Source organism: Dromaius novaehollandiae, chromosome 3 (genome assembly GCF_036370855.1).
Source record: "Dromaius novaehollandiae isolate bDroNov1 chromosome 3, bDroNov1.hap1, whole genome shotgun sequence".
Lineage (NCBI taxonomy): Eukaryota > Metazoa > Chordata > Aves > Casuariiformes > Dromaiidae > Dromaius > Dromaius novaehollandiae.
The window spans coordinates 71897541-71906068 of NC_088100.1; positions in this window are offsets into that span (position 1 = coordinate 71897541).

Consider the following 8528-nt stretch of genomic DNA (forward strand, 5'->3'; position numbering starts at 1 on the left):
CTTGGACACGCTTGTGTGAGTGCAAGAACAGGCCCTAGCACCTATCGGCCTTTAGTCAACCGAGCAATCTCAGTCTTCCTCCCTGGGGAGGGTGCTGGGGAGCAGGAGGGAGTGAATTTCCCCTGGGCAGGCAGGAAAGCAGTGGCAGAAGAAGGGCAACCGAAAAGCAAATGGAAGGCCAAACTTTTCCAAGCCAGAAAACATGTCGCTTGGCTTCCCTCTGCTTTCAGCTTGGCGACCCCCCGGGCCCACCTAGGCGCTTGAGTGGGCCCCTGCAGGTTCACAAGGTACTCAGAGAGCTGCAAGCCAGACAAATTCACCTTTAAGACTGCTGCCAGGAAGTGCACAGGCTGGCTTTCCAGATCTACGATGCCTCCTCTGTTGAGGTCCTCCTTCAGGTCCCTGCGGGCCTTCTCACTGGCAGCTTTGCGGAATATCCCCTCAGTGGCAGGCCCTTCTCGGTACAATATTGCCAGGAGATCCTGCAGCAAAAAGCAGATGGGGCGGGAGAAGAGTGACTTGGGTGCAGCAAGGCCGTTTAGCCTTAGCGGAGCCTTTGCGCAGAGACCAAAGGAAATCCCCTGTCTGCTGAGAGCCACAGCCCAAGGGCTGGGGGTGCTGCCTTGTACCACAAGCTGGCAGCAGGAGAGCTGCACGGCCAGGCTGGCTTACCTGGACTGGCTGGGGCAGGGTCTCCTCTTCACCACAAAGAGCAGCCAGAGGCTGGCCAAAGAGAGGCCGCTTGAGGCCAGCATCCGGCTGCCCTGGGCAATCCCCGTTGGCCGAGGTTGGTCTCCCAGCAAACGGCCACGGGATCAGCCTCTTTCTTTTCTTCGTCCCATCTGCTGCAAGCAAGTGGAAAGCAAAAGTCCAGGGAAAGAAGCAGAAGGAGAGAACTCTGCTGCATGTTGTGTGGGTAGGGGCTGTAGGGGCTTCTGCTTTTCAGCCGCTGCCAAGCACTAGGTGAGAAGGCAGCACCTCACTTTCTTTTTCCAACTCACCAGTCGAGTGGCCAAGTCGCTCTTCAGGAGCCGATGGAACTGAGACGGGGCATTGCTCGGTGCCAGCCTGCAAGAAACGGCTTCAGGTGACAGAGCCGCCCCGCAGCAGCAAGGGCTGCCAGCGAGTCACTTTGGTGGTGCACTTTGGTGTGAGCGGCTCCAGGGAAAAGCCGAGGTTGTCAGATGCCTGCGGAGGAGCCGCTGGGGTGTGGAAATGGCCCTGCCTCTCTGCCCGACAGGGGAGCTCGTGGCAAAGGCGGCTGCTGCAGCTGGCCACCCCCACCCGGCCCTGCAGGCCACAGCCCCTGTGGGGTGTTCAGGGCTGGCAGATGCCAAGCAGGCGCAGCCCTACACAAGGTGCCCGAAGGAGGCAGGGGGGGACAGGCTGCGCTGCCGCGCTCCCCCCAGCCCTGGGCAGCTCCTCCCAGACAGCCCCGTGAGGCAGCGGCTGGTGTCTCGAGGACTTTGGGCCCTGCCAGGTTCCCTCCCAAAACTCAGATGCCTCCTGCCAGCACCCAGCACGGGCCGGGGCAGAGGCAGCCCCCGCTCACCTCCACCGAAATCAAGGCCTCGACAGTCTGGGCACTCAGTGACCCCAACTGGGCAAGAGAGCAAAGAGCCAACATGAGCAGCCGCTCGCGGGCACTGTTCCCCAAAGCCCCGTGGCACTTGGGGTGCAGCGCAACCCCCAGGACACTTACGGGCCCGACGAAGGCGATGGCCTGGATGAGGAGCCGAAGGGAGGGGAGTCAGGTGACCCGGGTCTCCTGGGCTCCACGGCTTGGCCTGGGCACAGGGCAGGGACAAAGGCAGAGCTCGGTCACAGCCAGCCCCTCTGCTGGCTCCCCTGACACCAGCCCCGTGCCCCCAGCCCACCCTGGCACAGGAGACCTTCCCGCAGCGCTGGCTGGCAGCACTGCTGTGCAGCGGCCCCGCTCCTGCTGCTTCCGGGCCTCTTGCGTGTGGAAAGGGGCAGTGGCAGCTTGGGCTCGGGCTCCCCATCCATGCAAGCGAGGAGCTGTGGTGCCAGCTCCAGGGTGCTGGTGTCCTTGGCCATCCCCAGGCGAAGCAGCTCCCGCCGCTCGGCCCTGGAGCGGCCCTGTGCAGGGGGTGTCCCTTCCCCCACTGCCACGGCTGCACTGCTGTGGGCAGCTGCCCCGGCACCTCTCCACCGCCTGCAGCCTTGACGCTGCCGCAGGCGGGCTGAGTTCCCTGGCAGGGCTCACCTGAGCGTGGTGCTCAGCCACCGCTCCTTCACTTCCTGCAACCTGCAGCGAGAAGGAGAGGCAGCCTCAGAGCCCGCTCCTCCTCCTCCTCCTCCTTCTCCTCAGGAGAGGCAGAGGCCCCCAGGCACATCTCGCCCACTTGGCACCGCTCCACACTGCCATACGCCAAAGCCCCTGAGCGGTGTGCCCCCACAGGGTCCCTGGGCTGAGCAGAGCTGCAGGGAGGTGTCGGGGTGGGTGGCTTGTGCACACCTGGAGGTGCCTGTGGGTGCGTCAGAAAGCCAAGCGGGGCCTCCACTTTCCCTGCCCACAGCCTGCCCTGAGCCCCAGCAAGCCCGGAGAGGCCTGCAGGCGAGCATGGTGCCCTGCACCCGCGAACGGCCCTGCATGTGCCCCCAAGACTCACCGGAAAGTGACCACACAGAGCTTGGTGGCCCAGACAAGGACGAGGCTGTTGGTGCACTTCAGGCCCAAAACCTCCTCCTCGTCTTCCCCCCCGCATGCCGCCTTGTCCTTCCCACAGAGCACCCAGAGCTGGCTGAGAGGCACCCGGTGCTTCAGCAGGAAGGTGGAGCCACATCTGGCAGGAGGAAGAGCAGAGAGCGCCTTGGAGGCTGTGTCCATGGGGGGCAGCCCCAGCAGGCCTCCCGGGGAGAGCCATCTCCTGGGGCAGAGGCTTGGGGCAGCCACTCCGAGCCTCGGGTGGTAGAAAGCAGCCTCAGAGCCAGCACACACAGAGGGCACTTGCGAAAAGTTGCTGCTGCACCTGCGCTGGCCTTCAGGCTGCCGTGCCAGCACGTGCCGCTTTGCTCTTGCGCCTGGCCGGAGTTCAGATGAGCCAGCCCGTGTGCGCTGCGGGCAGCGGCTGTGCAGGCAGCACCAAGGAGTCACTTTGTGCTGTGGCAGGAGCAGCTCCGGGGAGGAGCGGTGCCCAGGGGTGGGTGGCAGAGGTGGTGGCAGGGGAGGACAGACAGCTGTGGCAGCTGTGCTTACTTGAAGCTGGTGATGGCGAGGGCGTCGGGGAAGAGCAGGAGGTGCCTGTCCCTCGTCCGCTGGCACCAGGTCACCTGTGCACGGTTGCAGAGGAGGAGCTGGGGGCTCCTGCGCGATGCAAAGGCCCCGAGCGGTGCCGGGGGCCAGGAGGCTCCCCTGGCCACGAGCCCGAGGCCGGCACGAGGAGCCATGTGGCCAGGGTCCGGGGGCTGTGGCTGCGCGCTGCGAGCAGGGCTGGGAGTGCCCCGGGCACCGCAGCAGTTGGCCTGTCCCATGGCGCCAGGCAGTTCCGGGCACCAGGCAGGCCTGCGTGAAGCCAAGAGCGCAGTCCCTGTGCCGGGAAGTGCCGCTGGGCTGGGAGCCTGTGTCTCCCTGCTGCCCCGCACCGGCACAGCGTCGCACTGGGGCTGGGCGGGCGCCGGTGGCCGTGGCCACCCGGGTGCCACGGCGGCACATTGTGATGCGCAGGCCGGGCCACCGGGCAGTGCTGTGGGGGGGTTGCGGGCCGAGGGCATGCGGCCCAAAGGGGAGTCTCGCCGGCCGCTGGATGCCTCCAACGCCGTGGGCTTGCCCTGTCTGTGGTGGGGGAGCGCAGCTGATGGGGCTGGGTGCCGCTGCTGGCTCCCATGATGCCCCCTTTGCTCTCCAGGTCTGGGCCCCACACGCCCAGTGCTGGCTCCTGCCACGGGGAGGGTCTCCAAGACGTGCTCAGAGACGAGGAGCCGCCTTTGCCTGTGCCAGTGATGGCTCCTGAGGGGAGGCGAATGGTGCCTGGGAGAAGGGAGGAGGTGGGCTTGGTGTGGCAGGAGCTCCTGGCTTCAGCAGCTGGCTCTGTGTTGGTGAAACCACCCCCAATGCACAGGCCTCCCTGCACGGCTGTAGCATCCCCTGTTCTTGCTCGGACAGGAGGACTCCACGTTTGGGGGCGCCAAGCAGGAAGGCCTGTGCCCACTAGAGATCTCACCAGGGCCCAGATGGTGCCCCAGATCCCAAGTTTTGCGCTTCCTCTGCACTCAATCACAACAGTGGTGGGCCAGAGATTAGAGACCTGTCCTCCAGGTGCCAAAAGGTGGTGTCACCATGGGAAGGGGGAATCTCGGCTCCAGTCACGGTCAGGAAAGAGTGTAGGGAAAGATTTGGCTGCCTAAACACCAGGAGCAGCATCCACTCATGGTGCCTCCAAAAATTCCTTGCAGTGCCCTGCAATACACAAATGCCTGTAGACATGGGCTTTTGGGCAGCTGAATCCCTGACTGCCACTCAGGTGCTGGCAGGGTGCTGTGCTGGGCAAGCTGAGCTGGGCAATGCGAGAGCTAAGATTTTCCCCTTTGCAGCACAGCCATGCTTGCTCGCCAGGGCAGAGGCATTTGGTTGGGAAGAACAGAGTGCATCATCACGTGATTTAAAACACCCGCAGGATGCAGACACCAGGAGCTTCGCTCAGGCGGCACCAATAGGCTTAATTCCAGCATTGTCTGCCACGGCAATGCTTGGATGTTCTGTTTTACTCATGCTGGTATGTGCAGAGTGTCTTCCTGACACTTCAGTAGAAAATGAGGTGCGCAAAGCATGGGGTGCAATAGTTGTCATGGAGTAAGCCAAGGAGCAGAGAAGCCTTGCTGACAGTTTTATGCAACCCCATCACGCTACCCCTTGTTGATTACCAAAGTGTAGAGCTCCTGTGGGTTCGGTGCACTTCTCTTACTTTCCTTCTGTGTGTTGCAAGTGCCTTGAAAGTGACTCCCCAGGACCAAGCCCTCTTTTCTTACCCAGGAGCTGCAAGTTGGAAGCTTCAGGCCCATGTGTGCTGAGCATTTGGAGCCCAGCTAAGCTTCAGCTTGCTGAGTGTCATGGTCATGTCTGCCCTGGGCCACCTCCTTGGGCCCAAAGAGAGATCCCCTTCCTCTTGGGGGAAGTGCCTGTACTCATCTTCCCTGGCTTGTCTGGGGTGCTTACAGGCCAAGCAATGGGTGGTGCTTCTCCCTGGGATCCCAAGTGTAGTCACAGTTGAATACAGTGAGCCAGCCCCCAAAGAAATCCCTGTGTTTTTGCTTAGAGGCAGTTGGAAGCTCTTGGTATGGCTTCTGTGGCCCCCGAGTCTTTCCACGGCACCACCTGCTTGGGCCATCTCCTCCTGCCCACATCTGCCACAAGGACAAAACTCTTCTGCTTTCTGCAAAGGACAGCTGAAAGCCACCCGACTCAAGAGCTGCCAATTGCTGACAATGGCCACGGCCTTTTGCAAGTGGCTGAGAGCCCCTCTCATTTGGCTGCCTTGCAAGGAGAGTGTGCCTGCTGACAGGGGCCGACGGATGGAGCGCCTTCTCTAGTTGCAGCCTGCTGGCATGCTGCTTCTGCCAGTGGCGGCTCCTGTCAGGCCAGGTCCTCTCCTGCCCCCTTCCTCAGAGTCCTGGCAACAGCTGCACCAGGGAAACAGCACCCCTGCCATGCCTGTGGCCTCCTTTTCTTGGACGCCCCTGCTGGAGCAGCATCACCTCACTGCAACTTTTTTCTTCCTAGCAGGGTGGCAGCAGCACGCTGCCTCATTGCCATCATTTTTTACGAGCTGAGCGAGTGTCAAGCTATGCAAGGAGAGGAGGGCGGGTGTGTCACCTGGAGGGAAATATGAAGGTGATGGCACTGTGTGCACGAATGGGAAAGGTGCACTCACTGGAGACTGCCTGCTGCTGGGGACAGAGGTACCTGCCTGCCAATCTAACCTGATGTTTGAGAAGGTTTGCTACTTCCCAGCAGCCAGGATCTGGGGTGTTTTGTTGGTCCTTGAGCTATGACCCCTTGCTGTTTATCCACGTGGGCACCACTGATGCTGCCAAAGGTAACTGGGAGCATATCAATAATGATTAGGTGGCTCTGGGGGCAAGGAGAAGGGCATGGGGTCATAGGGTCTGTCTCCTCTCCAGTGAAGCGGGAAAGGCCTGAGCAGAAGTGGGTCACACCTGACTGTGTGGCTGGTGTTGCAGATAGGGCTCTGGCTTCTGTGGCCACGGGACTCTCTCTGAGAAGCAAGGGCTGGCACGCATCTGACATCTTTGAAAGATCATGGCAGTTGGAGGAGGTTCCTAATGACTGGAAATAGGCAAACCACACCCACCTTCAAGAAAGGTAAACAGGAGGATCCAGCTAATGACGAGCCAGTCAGCCTAACCTCAGTCCCTGGGAGGGCTATGGAGCAAATCCTCTTAGAAGCCATTTCTAAACACATAAAGGACAAGAATGTAATTGGGAACAGCCAGTATGGATACACCAGTGGTAAATCTCACCTAACCAACACTATTGCTTGCTATGATGATGTCCCCTTGAACTGTGGGCAAGGGGAGGGCAGTGGATGTTTTATGCCTTGACTTTAGCAAGGCCTATGACAGTCTCCCATAGTGTCTTTATCATGAGGTTGGTGAGCTACAGGATTGATAAGTGGACTACAATGGATGGAAAACTGGCTGGACTGCGAGGCTCAAAGAGTTGTGATCAGTGGTGCAATGTCCAGCTGTCAATCAGTAGTTAGTGGCATCCCTTAGGGATCAGTACTTGGACCAATACTGTTTAATGTCTTCATTAATGACCTAGATGTCAGAACAGAGTGCACTCTCAGCAAGTTGGTAGATGACACCAAATTGCAGAGAGTGGTTTATATGCTGGAGAGTGGGGATGCCTAATCAGAAGGACAAGAGCAGGCTGCAGAAATGGTCTGACAGGAACTTCATGGAGTTCACCAAAAGCAAATGCGACATCCTGTATCTGAGATGGAATAACCCAATACCACAGTACAGGTTGGAGCTGACTGTCTGGGAAGCAGCTTTACAGAAAAGTAGCTGGGGGTCCTGATGAACAACAAGCTGAACAAGAGCCAGCAGTATGCCCTTGCAGCAAAGAAGACTAATGGCTTCCGGGCTGCGTTAGTATGTGAGTAGGCAGCAGGTCCAGGGAAGCGATCCTTCCTCTCTGTTTGGCACTTGTGAGACCATGTCTGGCGTTCTGTGTCCAACTTTGGCCCTCCCAGTACAAGAAAGATACTGACACACTGGAGCGAGTCCAGTGGAAACCAGCAAGCTAGTCAGGAGGCTGGCGCACACAGCCTACACAGAGAGGTTTTCTGTTCAGCCTGAAGAAGAGAAAGCAAACGGAAGACCTTATTGCTGTCTTGATCAGAAGATATAGCAAAGATGAAGCCAGACTCTTCTTGGAGGTGCACAGTGATAAGCCAAGAGGCAAAGGATAGAAGCTGAAACAGGGCATTCCGATTGGGTAGTAGGAAAACTTTTTTACTATGAGGGTGGTCAAATAACAGAACAGGTTGCCCAAAGAGGTTCTAGACTCTATCCTTGCAGATGTCCAAGATGACCAGACAAAACCCTGAGCAACCTGATCTAATTAGACCTGCTTTGAGCAGGTCTAGCTGGTTGAACTGGATGACTTCAATCCCTTCCAACCTCAGTTATCCTGTGATTCCATAAAACTAGTATTTGCAGCTAATATTTCTAAAGGACTCAGTTCCTATCTGAGTGGTGCAATGATTTTCTAAAAAAGATGTGCACATTGAGTCCAGAACCTTTTGGTGAATGGCCATAAATTATCATGAGGATAGATGCCAAGTGCCAGCCTCATTTGATAAACTTGCCTTTTAATTGCAGTTTAAAACTTAACAAAGAGAGGAATATAAAAATTATATCTCTACTAAATGTGTGGGAGATATTCCTCACAGATTGATATCTGCCTAAAAAAATACAGTTTTTTCACCTAAACAAATGAAAAATCCTTAGTTAACAGTAAAACAATTTGGATGGTATCCTTAATTTTATTTAATAATGTTCTGCAGGGAAAGGCAAAGTTTCTTCTTATTTCATTTGTTTTTCAAACAATGACAGCATCCTTGCTGGAGAATATTGGTGGGTCTAAGCAGGCTTGTCACAACAGCAGCACTAACACATGATTTGTAAGAATCTCTGCAGTATCATCAGCTGTTGTAACACTACTGTAGTGTTTGCCTTTGAATAGGTATTTTTTGTGGAAAAAAGGCATCTTTTATATATATTTTGTGATTCCAGAAGTACTTCCCTGGGTAGAATCTTTCCCTTATAGTAGGTGTGTGGGCTTCTTTTTTCAAGTACTACGTGTATATTGATTTCTAGAATCAACACATGCAAAAAAAATCTTAATTTTTTTTGGTATAGAGAGGTGTATATTTGTAATGTGCTTTAGTTCTTTGCTTTTGTTATGAAGTAATAATAGAAATCACATTGTACACACAAGCTCATGCGAGTTTAAATTGAACAGGTTTAATTAAGCTAAT